The following is a 17,697-nucleotide window of genomic DNA, read 5'->3' on the forward strand; positions in this document are numbered from 1 at the left end:
CCTGAGTCTGGCACCATGCTGGGCACTGTGGGGCAGAGACAAGGACAACCCAGACGGGGTGAAATCAAGGGTATCCAGAGAACAGCAGAGGCCAGCAGGGACCCCGTGCTTAGTGCAGGGCCAACAGGGCTAAGCCACCAGAGCTGGAATCTGTGCAGGGGAAGGAAACCTGGGGGTCACTGGGGACCCCTGGCCGGGCATGTTTGAGGAAGCCTTAAAGGCTGAGTGGAGCGAGCCCAGTAGTGAAGCCAGGGTGTCTGTCTGGCCATTGGTGGTGTGCCGACATGGCGAGGGGCTTGCAGTATGGGGCAAGGGTGGCAAGCTGGGCATCAGGGCGAGGGTCGCAGCAAGACAGGGGGCTGGGCAGGGGCTTTGAATGCCAGTCGAGGAGCTGGCACCTGAGATAGCCGGAGTCCTCAGAGTTCAGAACACGGGATGCAACATGGTCAGTGCGGACGCGGGTTCAGCCCTTGCCATTTAGGAGCCCAGGGAAGATTTTATTCCTTCAGTTTTGGGCTGGGATCTAAGGAAGAGATGACAGGTGGGTTTTATTTGGGGCCTGGCTCTGACTGGCCGGAGGTGCTCGGGAGCACTGGGAGGAGAAGGAGGAGGAGGGGGAGGAGGAGGAGGATTCTGAAGGCTTCCTTGGCTGGCCTCTGGAGAGCAGGAGTGTGCCTGCCGGGACTGGAGTCCCCAGACAGGACTGAGGGCCTGCGCGCTCCTGTGGATGCCAGACAGGCAACACCCCATCTCCCGGGCCAGCCCACACAGGAGGATGATGGGAAATTCTCTTCTGCCTCTTTCACCTGCTTATTACCATGGAGATAAATGCCGCTGCTCAACCTTAATCAATCCCTGGGAGACATCTTCCAGTCGCCAGCTTTCCCCGCCCACCCAAACCTCTGGCTCAGGCCAAGCCTGCAGGCCAGGGAGCACAATGGCTCATGATGATTCTCCTAAAACTTTAAGTGCCAGAAGCCAGGGGTTATGGGGATAGGAGTAGAGGAGAGGTGCCGGGGCCCCCACACCCTGCAGGAAGACTGCCCCAAGACCGGCCGCTGGGACAGATGATGGCCCCTCACTATGTGTCTGCTAATGCTTTACAGCATCGGGTCTGAGAAGGTCAGAGACCTCTGGACGGCTGATTACCACCTGCCTCATCAGACACCACCCTACAGCTTCTGGTTCAGCAGGTCTGGGCAGGGTCTGAGGATCTGGGTTTCCAGCAAGTTCCCAGGTGTCCAGCAAGCAGCAGGTCCCGGGACCACTCCCAGGGGGCCACTGCTTTTCAGCCCTGCTTGTGATTTGCACAGTCCTTTCTGTTCACGGCTCAGTTGACTCCTCACAACCACCCTGGGGAGAGGAGCCTTATCCCCATTTCACAGACGCGGCTCAAGACATGACCCCAGAGGAGTGGAGTCACTTTTCTGAGGTTATGCAACCTGTGATCAGCTGGACCCCACTGTCCAGACTCCAGATACTCGGGACTACACAACCGCCTGCTGACTGGGGGGCCCTCGGGCTGATTTTGGCTTGCTTTCTTTCAAATATTCTCCTAGTATCTAAACTGCCTGCTCACAGGCCTGCACTCAAGAGCTGGCTGTCCGTCCAGTCCTCCTTCTCCAGAGCTCTGCAGCCCTTCCAGCAGGAGATGGGCATCTCCAGGGTGAACAGCAGGCAGGTGCCTAAAACCTGGGCTTCACAGAGACCGGGCTACAGATCCAGACTCACCTAGAGGTCTGGGCACAAGGAGCTTAGAGCCCCAGCCCTTCCACATAGTAAGTTCTCAATAAACGGTAGCAAACAGTAAGTTCCAGAGCCAATGAAGGATCTGAGTATCAGAGTATCTTTTTTCTGGCACTGGTAATTGAACCCAGGGTCTCGACATGCTAGGCAAGTGCTCTACCAGTGAGCTACACCTCCAGCTCTTATTTATTCTATTTTGAGACAGGGTCTATACTAAGTTGCCCAGGCTGGCCTCCAACTTGCAATCCCCCTGCCTCAGCTTCCTGAGTAGCTGGGATTACAGGTGTACACCACTGGGTCTGACACTGAGTATTTTTTTTTTTTTTTTTTTTTTTGGTACTGGAGATTGAACCTAAAGGTGCTTAACCACTGAGCCACATCCCCAACCCTTTTTAATATTTTATTTGCAGACAAGTTCCCACTGAGTTGCTGAGGCTGGCTTTGAACTCAATCCTCCTGCCTCAGCCTCCAGAGCTGTATCTTTACTAAACCTTTCTGTGCCTCAGTTGACCCATCTGTAAATGTGGTCAATAATCGAACCTATCTTGTAGGGGAGGTGAGACGACTTGATGAATCTATTCATTGAAGACACCTTTGTGCCACACCTGGTCTGGGGAGAGCTGTGTGTCTCCTAGACCTGGTCCTTTTTTGCATATTTTAGCACTAGCACAAATTCCTCATTAACATACAAAAGTCATGGTGGTGATGGATGCACAACCATGTGCAGGGCTTTATGCCACTAAACTGGTGAACTTATTTATTTTTTATTTTATTTTTTTAGTACTGGTGATTGAACCCAGAGGCATGCTACCACTAGGCCCAACCACCAGCCCTTTTTAGTTAGTTTGTTTTTTGGTACCAAGGATTGAGCCCAGGGGTGCTTAACCACTGAGCCTCATCCCCAGCCCTTTCTGTTTTTTATTTTGAGACAGGGTCTTGCTAAGTCGTAGGTCCTGGCTAAGTTGCTGACACTGGCCTCTATCTTGTGATTCTCCTGCTCCAGCCTCCCAAGGTGCTGGGATTACAGGAGTGCATCACCACACCCCGCTTTTTAATTTTGATTTTGAAACAGGGTCTCACTAAGTTGCTGAAGCTGGCCTTGAACTTGCCTCAGCCTCCCGCCCAGTCACTGGGATTACAGGTGCGAGCACCTCACCTGATCTAAAATGCTAAATTGTTATGTATATTTCACCACGATAAAAAATTCTTTTAAAAAGAAAAGAGGCAGCGGGGCTTGGTGCCCCACACATGTAATCCCAGTGACTCAGGAGGCTGAGGCAGGAGGATCACAAGTTGGAGGCCAGTGACAGCAACTTAGTGAGACCCTGTCTCAAAATAAAAATAAAAAGGGCTGGGGATGTGGCTCAGTGGTAGAGCACTCCTGGGCTCAATCCCTGGTACAGGAAAGGAAAAGAGGAGGGGAGGAGAGAAGAGGAAGGGAGCTGAGAGGAAGGGAGAGAGGAAGGGAAGAAGACAGACACACAGGCAGGCAGGCAGGTGGCAGAGTGCCCAGGTGCTGGCACAGCTCTCCTGTCCTAGGCGGCAGCAGCGTGGCCCTCCTTCCCCTGCTTCCCTAGGGGGCTCCCACTCTTCACCCCTTCCTGGCCCTGACCTTAGACTTGGTCCCTGGCGTGGCACTTGACCACTGAGCCGCACTCCCTGCCCTTTTTCATGTTTTATGTAGAGACGGGGCCCCTGACTGCTTACTCCCCCACCCAAGTACTCTGGGCTGTTGGAGGACCTGGGAGGGGAGGTGCCTCCCTCTCAGGACATGCCTGGGTGACCTTCCGGCAGACCCAGGCAGCGGGGTGGCCACCGACTTCCCTCTTGGTGAAAGAAGGGGTCCAGCTCCCGTCACCTCTGCCCCGACTTGCTGTGTGACCCTGCACAAGTCAGTATCCCTTTCTGGGACCCCAGGTCCCCCAGTCTATGGAATGGGAGCCTCCTGAGGCTGCAGGGTGGCTCCAGGGACAATGCAGGCCAAATGCTAGTTCGATTTAGGACACGGTGTGACCCCACGGAGGGAGAGACACCTGGAAATGCTGAGGAACCTGGCTGGGGCCTCCCTGCTGGGCTCACACACCTGCAGACCCTTGGGTTTTCTCCTCTGTGCACTTGGGGACGGCGACAGGAAATGAGTGAACATCTGCCGAGCGCTGGAACCCTGCCTGGCACAGGGCAGCTCCAGCTGCATACCTGGTAAATAACGAAATTCAAAACACGGACGTGATGGTGACTCCCCTGGGTGCCCACGGCGAGCCAGGCCTGCCCGAAGCTACCCGCCTGTACTCAGGGCGGAAGGGACACTTAGCGGAGCAGCCCGGCTCCCAGCAGGGCTACACGGGCAGCGCCCCCCGCTCCCTCAGTCCCACGGAAGCAGCGCTCCGCCCCAAAGGCCCGAAGATGGGGGTGGGGAGCCACCAGCGCCCCCTTAACCCGGGGCAGAGAAAGCCCGGGCGCAGCGGCCCTCCGTGCTGACGCAGCACCCGGGGTCCCCAGCCTTCTGGAACCCCATTTTCAGTCAGACCCGCTCGTCTTCTCTCTCAAACTATCTGGGAGCGCAAACCCGATTCCATACCCCAGAGCTGCCGGGGCCAGGGACCCGGGGGGACCCAGGGGGGCCCCGCCCAACCCCCGCCCCCTTTCCATCTCAATAGTCAGAGTCTGGCTGGTGACCGGGACTCACCCCTTCCGGGGAGGAAGGGCCCGGAGGCCCAACTTCTTCCCCTTCCAGTCTCGTCCCGGCCTCAGCTCTCAGCCACCTGGGTTGCTCCTGCCCCGAAACAGCCTTGCAGACCTGACCCTGGCCTTGGGTTCCCAGCACGGCTCTGCCGCAGGATGGGACTCCGCTTCCCATCTCCGTCGGGTTCCACGCCCACCGTCCTCAAGCCCTCAGCAGAGCCGGGGCCCCAAAGGACACCAGACGCCAAGAGACGGTGGTGCAGGAGGGGAAACTGAGTCACGTGCCCAGGGCAGACCCTGGAACAAGATGCAGGTGTCCCGCCTGGAGTCCCGGGGCCTTCCAGACAGGGAACAAGGTTTCCTTTCATCTTTGCCTGGATTCCGTACCAAATATTCTGTTCCTTATCTGTGTTGCTGAACTGTGGAAACTGGTTTGTGGAGGGACACATTCCAAGGGTGGCCAGAAAGAGAAGGCAGGCCTCCAACCGTGAGGTTGGGGTCCCTCGCCCCGCCCAGCCTCCCGAGCCTCACACCTGGGAACGGTGAACTGTCTCCCGGAGAGTGGCTTGGGCTGGACGGCTCCTGAGGGTCAGGAGGGACAAGACCCAGGTCTATTCTGCTTCCCAGTCCTCTGCTGGACCCGGGGAGAAGGCACACCCACCGGAACCAAGCTGGACCTCGGTCACGGTGGTAACAGCAGCAAAGAAGAAGCCAGAAGCTCAGAGCGGGGGGCCCTCCACTTTTTTGATCATTTACTCCCTCCAAAGGGAAATAAAGAACTGGGTGTCCCTCCCTGGCCCCACATTATCTTCCATGACCTACATGCGACCCCACCAGCAGCCTCAAGACACAGGCGAGACGCACCGTCATCCAGGTGGCTCTCAACCTGTCCTTCAAGGAGCGCCCCCCAGCCCCCCAAAAGACGCAGTCTCAGGCTGCCTTCTCTTCACTCTTCTCCTCTCGGGTGGCCAGTGAAGCAATCCAGCAGGAGAACCAGTGTCAACTCTCCTGCATCCCCGTCCACGGAGCCAGCACCGTGGGGACCAGCAACCCGCGGGTTTTCAGCAGGCTGCCCATTGTGTGCAGGATGGTCGCAAGGGGCCAATTAACCTGTAGAGCCCACCTGGGCTGGTTAGCCTGGGCTCCCCTGGATGCAGGAACCAGGCTACTTAATTGGGATAACCCGTGGCGGAGGCAGGGAGTCCCCGTCACCCCTTTTCTTAGAGTGTCTCCCCTTCTTCCCAGAGACTTCTGGACCAGCTGAGATATGGCTGCCTGATCTCTCACTGGGGGGCGTCAGTGTACCCACACCTGACCAACCAGAGTGACAAGGAAGTCTTTTCTGGTTTGTGGGGGTCACATTGTGCCTGTACCCCAGAGAGCACTGTGCCCACCTCACACTGGGAATTCGGGAATAGACAGAGTGGGAATGTTCAAGTTGCAGTGGACGGACAGCAAGCAGTCCACCCTCACTTCACGGGTAGGAACCCCAGAAGGGCGCCATGTGTCCACGGCCACCTGGCTGGTCTATGCTGGGCTGGGTGCGGTGGTGCACACCTGTAATCCCAGCAGCTTGGGATGCTGAGGCAGGAGGATCACGAGTTTACAGCCAGCCTTGGCAACTTAGCGAGGCCCTAAGCAACCCGGTGAGGCCCTGTCTCTAAATAAAATAGGAGAGGTGGGATGTGGCTCAGTGGTTAAGCACCCCTGGGCTCAATCCCCGGTACCGAAACCAAACAAACGAAAGTTCTAGATGCAAAAACAGGCTGCCCCTGGGTCCTGGCCGTGGACCAGCCCCCAACTGTTCTCTCGATGCCTCTCACTCTGGCTCTCTGTGAAGCCTCCGCTTCCTCACCTGCAAATTGGGATGAATCAAACCCAGCTCCTGGGCTGCTCTGGTGCACCCTCAGGTCCCAGTGACATATGGGGTCTGGAAATAACCCTTCCTTACACCCTGGAAGCTTCTGCTTGGGGGTCTGAGACCTGGGTATCAGTGCTCCTAGGACCTAAGGAATAGTGGACCCTACAGGACTCAGAGCCCATGCAGCTCAGGGGTCCCAGCGTGTGCCAACCCGGGCCTGGCAAGGTGGTGTGGAGCTGAGGATGTGGCCCTGGGCCTCACAAAGCAGCAGCCTGAAATCCTCTTCCTGTCTCCAAGGCTGACAACCCCGGCTCTAACCCGCCCCTTCTCCAGTTTCCCCCTGATTCCTCCAGGCTAAGCCCCCACTTCTGTCAGATGGCAGCATCCATGCCAGGCACGGAGACACGCGCCTGTGATCCCAGAGACTCAGGAGGCTGAGGCAGGAGGATGGCAAGTTCAAGGCCAGCCTGGGCAATTTACTTAGTGAGACCTTGTCTCGACATAAAAACTAAAAAGGATTGGGGATGCGACTCAGTGATAGAGGGCCCCTGGGTTCAATCCCAGTACTGCCAAAAAAAAAAAAAAAAAAGGCAGCATTCATCTGTTCTGTTCCAGAACCTTCCACAGCACCTCCGTCAGGCATTCAAAGCCAAGATGAGGCCCCCGAGGATGTGAGGAAGGGCTGGGCAGGGGAGGAAGGGAAGCAGAGAGGCGAGCAGTCAGCCTGGGTTCTCTGCCTTTCTACAGAGAACTTCAAATCAATAACAAAACTGACAGATCTGACTTTCCATTATTATGAGGTATCCGCAATCCGCGCCATTAGCGAGAAAGGTTCCCTCCAGGGGCCAGGGGTGAGACTCAGTGGTGCAGAGTGTGCTTAGCATGTGAGAGGCCCTGAGGTTCAACCCCTAGCATCAAAAATAAATAACAAAGAAGCATAGTACTGCTGCCTGCCAGGGCAGCCTGTCCTCTCTCCTGCCCTCGGGTCTGCCGGCGCAGGCCCTGTCCCCTTAGGTGGGGCTGCGTCGGCCTGTACACTCATCACACCACAAACGGGCTCCGTGCGCCTCCCCGTCCAGTCCTCGCAGTGACTCCTCCAGAGCTGGGCGCGCCTAAGGCTCAGGTGAGGGCGATGCTCCCTCTTCCAGGAAGCCCTCAGGCCCACCTGCCTGCCTACCCCTCACTCCACAACTCTCCCCCAGGCCTCCTGACCCCCAGGCTGTGGCCTCTCGTTTCTGTCTTTAAAGGAAAATTCAGGGAAGGAACCCACAGCACAGACACCATAGGAGGTTGTGTGGTCTCAGACAAGTCCTGCAGCCTCTTGGGCCGGAGTTTCACTTCTGGAAAGACATGGCTTCCTTCCCTTGCCCAGGCCCTCCCCTGTCTCGGCTCCACCCTGATGTAAACATGCTGCACCTGCTTCCAGAGCCCCCCACCCCCGCTGACCTGTGCACACCGCGCCCACCTCCAGCCTCCTGTCACCTGGAGATGGATGAGCCCTTTATCATCATCCAGGACAGATCCGTAACACAGGGCCCCGGGACCCTCCAGCACAACTGTCCCTGAGGGCAGCCTGACTCCCCCACCCTGCAGGGCTCCGGCTGTCTCCGAGGCCAGGTCTGAGAGGGTGTTGGGCCAGGGGACGCCCACTTGCTGGCGGTGCCCACTTCTTGTGTCAGTTTGCTCTCACCAACACCCAGACCTTTCTCCACACTGTGTTCCACCTCAGACCCCAAAGCTGGGTGAGCGAGGGTATCTGAGCTCGGGTGGGGGGCCAGAACCAAACTCCACTCAGGGTGGGAGGATCTGCCGAGGCGGCGGCTCTTCCCCTACCTGCCGCCCTCTGCAAGTCAGGCCTGTGAAGAGCCCTGCAGACAGCTGGGATCCATGGGTGCCACGTGGCCCCTCTCTTTGTGCCCAAAGCCAGCCTGTCCCTAATCCTATCCTCCCACTCTTCAGACCACCCACCCAGCTCCAGCCCTGCTGCTGGGGCCACGTCCTCTTATTTGGTCACTCAGTCTCAGTCATTAAGTCTCTTGCCCCAGATATTTTCAAAATATGAAAATCTGAGCAAACCACTTCCTGGCCAGGGCTCTACTTCTCCAGGCTGGCCTGTTGCCCAGGGATCTGAGCTACAGACACATGGGGCTTTTAATTCCTCGAAGGTTCATTTCCTCCAGCCTCAGGGCCTTTGCACAGGCTGTTTACTCTATCCAGGGTGCCCCACTCCTCGCCCTCACCTGCTCACTCCTTGCTCATCCTTCGGAGCTCAGCTCAACAGTTTCTTCCTTAGGACAGCCTTCTCTTCTGACCCTGGGCTAAGCATCTATTCTGCACTCCCTCTTCACTCCCTCTCTGCTCCTTGTGGGGAGACGATTCCTGTCCAAGTCCCCTCTGGCCTGTGAGCCCGCGAAGCGGGGCTGCTCTGCTCTGCTCTGTACCTCTGGCACGGGGGTGTGTACTTCACATGCAGAAAGGGATCAATGCATGTACAAAGGTCTCATTCAAAAAGTCAAATGGAAAGATAGTGTTTTGGGGAATGAATGAATGAATGGGCCAGTCTGGGTGAGGTTCCAGGGTAACATGTATGGGGTAGATCTCTGGGGACTTTCTCCAGGGCAGGCCAGAGGCCAAGCCACTCCGGGGAGTGCCCACAACAAGCGGCTGGGAGCGCTGATGAGCTCATGCACCCGCCCTCCTCAGGCCCCCTCGGGCACACAGACCTGCCGCTCACCAGAGCATTTCTGAACGGGCACACGTCTGCTCTGCAGTGTGAGCGTCTTTTCTTTCCAACAGCCAAAACACAAGCAATTTTGTTTTTTGGGGGTGGGTGAGGTCAGATGGGGAAGTAGAGGTGGAATCTAGTGAGAACGGGTTCAAAGCCCAGCCTGGCCTCTTGTGGGCTGTGTGACCCTTTGAAAAACCATTTACCCTCTCTGGGCCCCTGCTTGCACACTTATAAAAAGAGAACAAGGTCTCCAACCAGGAGGCCGCTGTGGGATAAGGCAGGGGAGTCACCTGAGTGTCCAGGTGGGGCAGTCACCTGAGTGTCCAGGTGGGCCTGCCACACGTCACAGGACTCCAAACCGCAGCTTTCACATCTGGAGTCTCTGAAAAATGGGATGTGATTTACAATCTGTCTGCTGCTTTCCCTTCTTAATGGATTATAAAGTCATGGCCAGAACCCGGCCTTCCATGGACTGTGGCAGCAGCCTGGCTTCTTTATTTCCTCCTCGGAGGCTGGATGGGGTGTGAGGGCCCCGGGGATCTAAGCCCCAGGACGTGCCCTGCACATCACCCGGGGCCCTGAGGCACCACAGAATCCAAAGGCTGGGGCCCCTCCCCAGCCTGCGCCCACCTGGATCTGCCCCAGTCCCACGCGGAGGGCGGCCCCAACTCCAGCAAGACACTGGCCTTCTTGCTTCGACCCTGTGCTCCCAGGATGCTGAGGGTCCTGGCTGGGCACTCTTACAAGGCCGTGTGTGTAGCCCACCTAAACCCCAAATGCTGCTGCAAGAGGAGGCTAGAACCCATCCCCGGGGAGCCCCGAGACCTCTCCTCCAGGGTGGCTCCTTCAAGCCATCCCTGGACTCTGCTCCCAACGTTCTGAAAGGCTGGCACTGAGGACGCCATCTGGGCCTTGCCCCGTCCTCCCTCTGTGCCTGCCTCCTTCCCCTCTGGCCTGGCGACCAGGCTGGCCTGAGACCCAAGCCAGCCACCATGCAGCTGCCTGTGACCTACGTCACCTGTATACCCTGCGCCACATTCTTTGCAGAAATAGTGTCTACTGCGCCTCGAAATCCCACAACACAGTAAGGACTGCAGTGAAAACGCCGCTGACAGCCGCCTCCCAGCCAAGCGCTTTCTCTACGCTCACACGTGCGTGGGGAGGTTCTTTTCTCATTTGAACCCAAACAGGCTCCCGCCACGCGGACTGCGCTTTTCCTTGCTTTTCCACTTAGCCTGATATCTGGGACCTCTCCTTAGGCCCCTGATCACCCACCACCCCCACCACATGCTCCCTGCCTTCACCTGACCCGACCCCACCGCCCCCTTCAGTCAGGTCCCACTCAGGTCCCCGAGGCCTGCCCACAGCCCGGGGATGCAGGGCTTCAGGCCTGGAGGGTGTCTATTAACACTGCCCGCTGCCCCAGCAGATCGGCGATCTGTGATTGGATCTCATCCTGGTCCCCTTGCAGCAAAGCCACACCCCAGCTCAGAAATACCCTGGAGCGCTTAAATCAAGGGGTGTGAGGTTAGAGGTGGCTGTCTGTCCCTGTCAAATCTGAGTGTCAACAGATCGGAAGATCCCCCCACCCCGGAAGCTGGCCTGGTGCTTCCCTCCCCGCATCCTCAAGGGCTCCAGAAACCATAGCGATGCACAGGTGCTCGGCATTTTACAGTTCATGAAATGCTGCCATGCCCTTTATCCAGTTTTGAGCCCTACCACAACCGGATAAATTAGGCAGAGCGGGTATTCATTATCCCCATTTTATAGAGGAAGAGACTGAAGGTCAGAGGGGTGGGATGCGATGTACCCAATGTCCGTCCTTGTTTTCCTCCCCTTCGTAGGTGTGCCTACAAATCCCACAAACAACCCCAGGCATTGCGTCCTGCAGGGACCCTTCCTGACCCCACGCCCCGGGCTGGATGCCCCTCCTAGAGGACAGCTGCTGAGCTTCCCTACCATACTACAGCTCCCTAGGGAGCCTCGAAGGCTGGGCGAGGGGTCCTGCTTACCTGTACCCACACTCCCGAGCAGAGAAAGACCTCGGGGGTGGGTTACAGGGTAAAGATCACGATGATCAGTAAGACTGGAAGTATCCTCCCCATTTTACGGATGAGCACACTGAGGCATAAAGAAGGGACAGGACTTGCCAAGGGAGCAGGCTGGTGGCAGGGGGGGGCCTCCTTCCGTAGCAGGGTGGGTCCTTCCGTTCCACTGTGTCCCTTCTTGTCTGCAATCTTGGACTCCAAACCTCTGCTTGAGGTTCATTTCTGTCTCCTCTTGCACTGGCCGGCCCTACCTGGTCCAGCCAGGTGTGGAGGGAGGTGGGCAAGAGGCTCTGTCTGTGGTGGCTGTCCCCCAGCAGGACACCTGGGGCAGCCTCAGGAACAGCCACAGGCACTGACCATTTGTTGAGCGCTGCCCTGCGCCACACCCAGGCGCTGACCAGCACCTCACTCCCCTGCGGTGGCGCATTGTGATGCCACAGAGCCAGTGGGCAGGGAGGGCCTCGGCCAGGGCCACGGCTGAGCTGGGGCTGGAAGCCAGCGCCGCATCCCTGGTAGCAGGCGGCCCCAGGCGTTTGCCAGCACAGGAGCCAGGAGTAAATGCACAGTCAGAGCACAGGAGACATCTCCCAGCAGGCTGGTGGCCTTGGCAAAGCCCCAGACACTCCCTTCCCGCGGCCTGGCCACCTCCCAGGGCTGGCTGAGGGTGGACTCTGGGGCCAGGAATCCCAGGCTGCCCTGGATCCCTAGCACTCCCTGTGGGCAGGGGCATGCCGGCTGCCAGCCCCCTCAAGCCCGGGCTGGAGGCCAGGATGGACCGGGCTGTCAGTCAAGGTGGCGCAAGTTCTGGGCTCCTGATCTCTTCCTATTGGATTGAGACCTCCCGCATCTGCCTGGTGACAGGTGCTGGGCAAGGCCCCGCCTGCCACAGGGCCTCACAGTCCCTTCCTGGGAAATGATGCTGGGAGTGGGTGGGGGAGGTGACCCTCCGAAGTTTGCCTGCAGTCAACAAAGCCCAGTGTGCGAGAACCTGGGCCACAATCCTGGGCCACCAGGGATAGGTGACATGGGGGCAAATGTGGGCACCTGGGCAGGCCACCCAGCCGGGGCTCAGTGTCCTCATCTGTAAAATGGGGCTAAGAGTAGGAAAAAAAGACCGCAAGTAAAACACTTTCAGTGTTTATACTGATTATCTGGGATGGGGACAGAAGATATGGGAAATTTATTTTGTGCTTTCTTATCTTTTTCTAAAAATTCTCCAGTATTGTCATTTATCATCAAAAAAATCAAATATACTTTCTTTATAAATCAACTTTATTGAGATATAATTCATATACGACATAATACACCCATTCAAAAAGGGAACAGTAAGAAATAGTAGTATATACCCTGTAGGTTTCATGAGGATTAGTGGTTAAGATCTTCGACTTCAGGTGGAGGATAGCCCTGGGCCAGCCTGGCTGCCCGCTCCTCCCCAGCCCACCTGGGTTCCCCAGCTGCTCCCCTAGAACAGATTCAGCAGATCCCCTGTCCCCAGGATCACCACCCAAGCCCACCCACACTGCTCCGGGCTGGACTATTCCAGAGCCTTCTCTCTGCTCCTGCCTTAGTCCACGAGGGCTGCTATAACAACATGCCACAAATTGGTGGCCGCAAAACAACAGAAATGCATTTCTCATGGTTCTGGAGGCTGGAAGTCCAAGACAGGACAACAGGTTCTGTGTCTGGTCAGGGCCTACCTCCTGGTCACAGAAGGAGGCCGACTCCCGTGCCTTCATGTGGTGAAGGGGTGAGGGTCTCCTGGGACCTCTTTTATAAAGGCACTAACCCCATTATGAGGGCTCCACCTTTGTGAACTAATCACCTCCCCCAGGTCCCACCTCCTAGCACTGGCACCCTGAGCTCAGGATTTTAGCACGAGTTTTAGGGGGACACAAACATCCAGACCACAGCGACCTCAGAGGAATCACACTAACATCCAAGCATGGTCATGCCCCGCCTTGTTCAAAAGCCTGCCATGGCTCCCCATTGCCCTGGACCAAAGTCCTAGCTTCTGTGAGACAGTTTCAGCAAGTTACTGAACCTCTCTGTACCTGCTTTCTTAAATGAAAAGGAGGGCTAAAAATAGTGCCTCCCTCAGAACCCTGTAGGATTCCATGCTGTACATTGGGTGGGGTTCCCATGATCTGAGCCGGGGCCTCTCTGACCTCACCTCCCTTCCTCCTAGCTCAGGGCTTTTGCACTGGCTATTCCCTCCACCTGAAAGCTGTTCCCCTCCAAATCAGCCCAGCTCACTCCTGTAAGCCTTCGCCCCAAAGGCACCTTCTCAAAGAGCCCCCCAGCCGACCCTGTTGAAAACCGCAGTGCAACCCCTCTTTCCATTCCCCCAGGCCCTCCGCCTGCTCCGCCTCACGCACCCCAGGCCCGTGCACTCATTGTTCTCCGTTCTCCCTTATCTGATCTTAGGCTCCTGCAGGGAAGAGCTTTGCTCGGCTGTTTTGTTTACCATCAGACCTTCGCTCCTACCCCCAGCACCTAGCAAATTCCTAGCACAATGGAGGTGCTTAGAAAGTAGGGCTGAATGGCTCAGGGGTGGGGCGAAGGCCTGGGACAGGGGCAGAGGTGCTCAGTGAATGGACAGCACCGTCCCACACGGATCCCGGGCAGGCCCCAGACCCCTCCTGACTTTCCCCAGCTGGTAATCACACCTTCCCAGTCCCGGCCGCACCCGCCCGCCCTCTCCCAATTACAGCAAGGAACCGTCATTACATCTTTAATTATATCTTTTTCCACTTAGGCTTGAACCAAGTGAAATTGCTGTTTTTTTTGTAAGTCAAAATGGTCAGATATTGTCTGTTTCACTGGTTTAACCCAACAGACTCCCCCCGGCACGGTGCAGGCCCCAGGGGGCACTTACGGCCTGGTACAGGGGACACCAGAAAAATGTCTGCCTACCAGAGTGAGGTCACCTGGCCCTTCAGTGCAGGCGGACGGCAAGGCTCCTCCTGCGCCCGCTGCAGTCGGAAAACTACAGGGCTTGTGGCTGCATTATCCTGGCTGCTCCTGAGAACGGCACCCCGGTGTACCCCGAGCCAGGTCCTGGCCATTAGAAAGCAGCAAAACTGCCAGGCACACCTGTAATCCCAGTGGCTCGGGAGGCTGAGGCAGGAGGATCAAAGTCAGCCTCAGTAACTTAGGGAAGCCCTACGTAACTAAGCAAGACCCTGTCTCTGAATAAAAAGGGCTGGAGATGTGGCTCAGTGGTTAAGCACTCCTGGGTTCAATCGCTGGTACCAAAAGAAAAAGAGAGAGAAAGTAAGTTTAAGGCTGAAACTCCTGGTGGGGGCAGTAGCTGTCCACTCTTGAGGGAATCCACTTAGTGATGCGGGAGGGAGGCTAGATGTCTTTGGTTGCACCTGCTCACCGCTCGCTGCTCCCTTTAGTAAAAGGCTCTGATACAGATATTCACTAAGGTTAACTCCCGGATTCAGCCATTGCTGAGTGTATACCCATTGCACAGATGGGAGAAGTGAGGTCCAGAGAGAGGAAGGGACTGAGCCAAGGTTAGCAGCCAGGGAAAGGGAGAGCCCACCCTGGAATCTCGTCTGTGGGCTTAGTCTTAGGGCCTTTTCCCCTGGATGACACTGATTCTATGCCAGCCAGACTCTGGTAAGGTCAGCTGTAGCCTTGCTACTTTTTAAGCTGTTTTTCAAAGGAAATGTTTAGGAAGCCTCAGAGGAAATTCGGGGAGTGACTTCAGTGCAGGACAACTGCTTACAGGTAGGAGTGCCACATCTGTCTCTCTCTAGTGTCTTCCTCAGGGTAAAGTCCCTGCAGTAGAAGCCTAGGAACAAAGGGCAGGCAGGATCATTTTCATGGGCTTTTTTAACAGGCTGCCTGATTACCCTACAAAACCAAACGCCAGGGCTGGGGAGATAGCTCAGTTGGTAGAGTGCCTGCCTTGCATGCACTAAGGCCCTGGGTTCAAATCCCCAGCACTGCAAAAAAAAAACAAAAACAAAAAAAAAACCCATCGGTGAGTCTCTACAGCCTTATTGGCAGTTATCCATTTATATTTTGCTAATTTCACACAAAAAAATTCAGGCTGCTTTCATTTGTTATATGAGACATTTTTTCTTTTTAAAACCACTCTAGTCTTGAAATTAGGATCCCTGTACTAAGTAGAGGGTTTGTTGTGAGACCTTTGGCCAAGGACCTCCGCTCCAGGGACAGGGACGCTCATCTTTAAAATAAAGGGGTTGAATGAGATGGTTTCTTAGAGCTCTCTCCAGGTGTGCTCTCCCGTGGTTCACTTAAAAGGTATCAGTAGAGAGCTGGGTAAGGTGGTGCACACCTGTGAGCCCCACCACTCTGGAGGCTGAGGCAGGAGGAGCATAAGTTCAAGGCCAGCTAGGCAATTTAGCCAGACCCTGTTTCAAAATAAAAAGGAAAAAGGGCTGGGGATGTAGCCTGGTGGTGGAGAGCCCCCGGGTCAATCCTTAGTAACAACAACAGAAAGTATTAGTATAGAATGACTTTTCAACAATCAGAATCTGCCATGCTACCAAATCAGGACAAAATGGCTTGAACCAGCTGAGCAGGAAAACGGGGCCCAGATAAACACTTGTGTTGAGAGGACAGGAGACCTAGGTAGCACTTAGGCCCTGCGTTGGAGCGAGACTCCTGCGACGGCATGTATACTTAGTCTGCTTTTACAAGGGGATAATAACACTCATCCGGGGTCCAGCTCCACTGAGGCTGCGGGCAAAGTCATGATCACTGCACTTCAGCCCAGGAAACCCGCTGCCCCCGAAAAATGCCCACCCAGCCTCAAACCACCTGTGCAGGCGCCCCTCCCTTTTTATGGCCTCAAGACTCCTGGGTGAGGGGCAGGTCATGAAGGGGACCGGAAAGACCAGAAGTCTGATTTCTAGAAATTTCTGATTTCTCAGAAATCCGAGAAATGGGGAGGAGGACCATGTGCCAGCTGGAAAGGTCTGGAGGGGCTTGGACTCCTTTCCTCACTCCAGCCTTTCCAAGAGATCCGCAGGAGGTGCAAGAGACTCCAGGATGCAGATGCACAGGGGGTTAGAACAGTCTGCTGGGCACAGTAGGCACCTCAGACCTCTCTTCTTGCCTTTGCTCCTTTTGCCTCTGACCACAGACACTGCTTGGCCTGGGTTGTTCAGCCTGGAAGTGGGCAGATTTAAGGGTTGAGACCATTGCCCCTGGTGAGGAGGGAGGGGTCAGATGGTGTCTTTGGGCCCCTTGCAAGACCAGCAGGAGGGTCAGTGACTGGGAAGCAGAGTTCAGCTCAGTTTGCAGATAGTGAGCTCCCCATCCTCAGGAGTGTGCAACAGAGCAGGAAAACCTTCCAGAGGAGCTGGGACTATGCCAGAGGTCTACACCCAGAAGGCCTGGAACCACAGCTCCTCTGTCCTGAGCTCTCCCCCTCAATCCCACTCAGACACAGCACTCCTTATGCTGTCACCCGAGTCCAGGTGTGGCCGGGTCAGCCCCGGGCAGTACTGGGTTCCAGGAGATGGTCAGGGCACGGAGTTCATCCTACACCATTTCCTACAGGCAGGTGGGTGTCTGCGTGGGTCTGGACCAGGCAGCTCTGTGGCTGAGTCTGGCCACCTCCAGCCTCAGACGACGAAGCCAGTCTTGGCACGCACTCTGCCCGCCCCACCCGCACTCCCAGGCCGGCGAGACAGGGACCTGGGGATGTCTTATCCCCCCACCGTTTCCCGTGCGGGGAAGCCAAGGCCCAGTCATCCAGCCAAGAGAGGAAGGGTCACGACATGGGTTCTGTGGGGCACCCGGGCCACAACAGGGGCCTGTTGGGACCGGCTGGCCGCGCCCAGGGCGAGCCGCCTCACCGCGGGAGGGCGGGGAGGAGCGGCGGGCGGTGCAGACCGTGCCCGTGCGGGCCGCAAGCCGTCGGGACCCGCACCTTGGGGCGGCCGCTCCCAACAGCCCGCCAGGGCGCGGGCCACCTTGCGTCCGCTATCTCGATGGGGAAACTGAGGCCCGGAGAGGCGCAGGGCTTTGTGCAAGGTCACGCCGAGAGGCTAGTAGCCTGGTCCCCGCGTCCCGCCGAGTCCCCAGCGGCGAGCCGAGCCCAGCATCCTTCCCTCCCTGGGCTGCAGCCGGAGGTGCATCGCGCACGTCCAGCCCGACGCCCCTGCGCGTGGACGGCGGAGGTGCGGCCGGCCAGCGGCGCGGGCCACCCTACCTTGCTGACTGCCGCGCAGGTGGTGGTGGTGGCGGCGGCGGCGGCAGCAGCAGCAGCGTCCGGCTCCGGCTCCGCGCTCCGCGCCACCCGCCGAGTCCCCGCGCGCAGACCCGCCGCCTCCCCTGCAGCCCAGCGGGCGGGGCCGGGCGGGCGGGGCGAGGCGGGTCCCGACCAGGCCACGCCCCTCGCCTGCCGCGGGCCCGCGCTCCTGGCCGGGGACTGGTCTCCGGGCGCGCACGCGCTCGAAGCAGGCGCGCGCCCCGGCGCGCACGCGACACAGTGCTTGGGGCTGGCTGCCCGGGACCCTGCGGAGGCCGGAACCGTCAGAGCCGCCCGCAGTCTTCTCGCTGCGTGGCGTGGGGCCAGGCACTTGACCTCCCGGAGTCTGTTTCCCCCCTGGCGAAGTGGAGGCAGTAACCGCGTCTGCCTCAGAGGC

General features: G+C 57.4%; 1 protein-coding gene across 1 annotated transcript in view; it reads right to left on the reverse strand.

The window, feature by feature from the left end:
- Nucleotides 1–17,419, reverse strand: part of CORO2A (coronin 2A) — a 57,265-nt gene extending 39,846 nt beyond the window's left edge. The window contains exon 1 of the mRNA XM_079113310.1: nucleotides 17,262–17,419. The gene's annotated coding sequence lies outside the window, so the exon portion shown is untranslated. The remainder of the gene's footprint in view (nucleotides 1–17,261) is intronic.
- Between the last annotated feature and the right edge of the window lie 278 nt (nucleotides 17,420–17,697).

This window comes from Sciurus vulgaris, assembly GCF_902686455.1.
Source record: "Sciurus vulgaris genome assembly, chromosome: 15".
NCBI lineage: Eukaryota > Metazoa > Chordata > Mammalia > Rodentia > Sciuridae > Sciurus > Sciurus vulgaris.